Below are 1,291 nucleotides of genomic sequence, written 5' to 3'. Positions count from 1 at the left end.
GTCCTCCCTGTCCCCCCGCACCCCGCTCCCCGGCCCTCCCTGGCTTCGGCAGCGCTCCCAGGCGGGCGGGCCGGGGCGCCTCGCGTGGGCGTCGGCAGCGTGGTCGTGCGCAGCCTGGACGGCGCGGTACGCGGCGGCGCTGCTGGCGCCCGCGGGATCCGGCCGGCCTGTCCCCTTCGCCCCTGCACTCCGGGGCGCTGGCGGCTGCGCGGCGGGAAGCTGGAGGACGGTGGCGTCGGGCACGAGCCGCTGCGGGAGCAGTCTGCGGCCTTCGGGCCGCCCGCAGGGCCGAGGTCTTGGAGGGCGAAGGGCGCCGCCGGGCTTGGCCTGCCGCCTCTCCCGCCCGGAGGCAGCCGCCGGAGCCGCGCCGCCTGCAGGGCCCGTGCCGCCTCCAGGCCCTCGACGCGAAGGGCCGGCTCTTTCTCACTTACATGTTGTAATATGCTTTGTTTCATCATGCAAATCTATTTTTCTCTTGTGTGGAAAATAATTGAGCTTTAGGTTTATTTTACAATGAGCCACATTTTTCCGCTGTTAAAATCATGCATTTGTCTTAGTTTTGCTATAGTATTCATGGCAATATGTACAATTATCGTTTTGAACCAACTAAAGTCATAATTATTTGAGCTTTTTGCCTTTTTTTTTCTAATTTTATTAAGATGGCTAACTTTGATTAATTCCATGAAAATATACTCAAATAGATTACAAAGTAATTTCTTTTACCATATTTTATAACTTTCATTCAGACTTTCTTTGATAAAACAAAAGTTAAATTACTAGTACAAGTTCAGTTGAATATCCAATTTCATTTTAGATTAATGATTTTGATTAGAAGGAACTACTTGGATGTTTTATAAATGTATCTTGATGAAGTTATTTTTCTGCTGATTCCAATTAAGATGGTCTACATGTTTAATATGTTCTACAAACTGACTTTAAAAGATAATTTGTCACTCTTTAAATGGTTCACTGTCACTCTGCTACTTTCTAGTCATCTAAATTGTTTATTTGTATAGTACAGAGGTTATAAAACTAGCAATTCAGGGGACCCAAAGTTGGTTTAAGTATCTTTTTATCTATGCAACTTAATGTTATGCCTTAAGGTTTTGCGAGATACCAAAATCATGAAAGCAGGTATGCATAGAACATAGAATCCTATTTAAACTCTGCGTTTTTTAAAATTTGTGCTGTAGTCATCCATGTACTGATTGTATCTTAGACTTCGGAAAAGTAAGTTTTTACAAGTTCACACCTCTTGTTACTAGACTGTGACAACTGTGTCGCCCATGAA

The sequence above is a fragment of the Octodon degus genome, unplaced genomic scaffold (genome assembly GCF_000260255.1).
Source record: "Octodon degus isolate 3935 unplaced genomic scaffold, OctDeg1.0 scaffold00068, whole genome shotgun sequence".
Classification (NCBI taxonomy): domain Eukaryota; kingdom Metazoa; phylum Chordata; class Mammalia; order Rodentia; family Octodontidae; genus Octodon; species Octodon degus.
The sequence above is the reverse complement of the archived record's forward strand: the minus strand, read 5'-3'. Positions refer to the sequence as shown.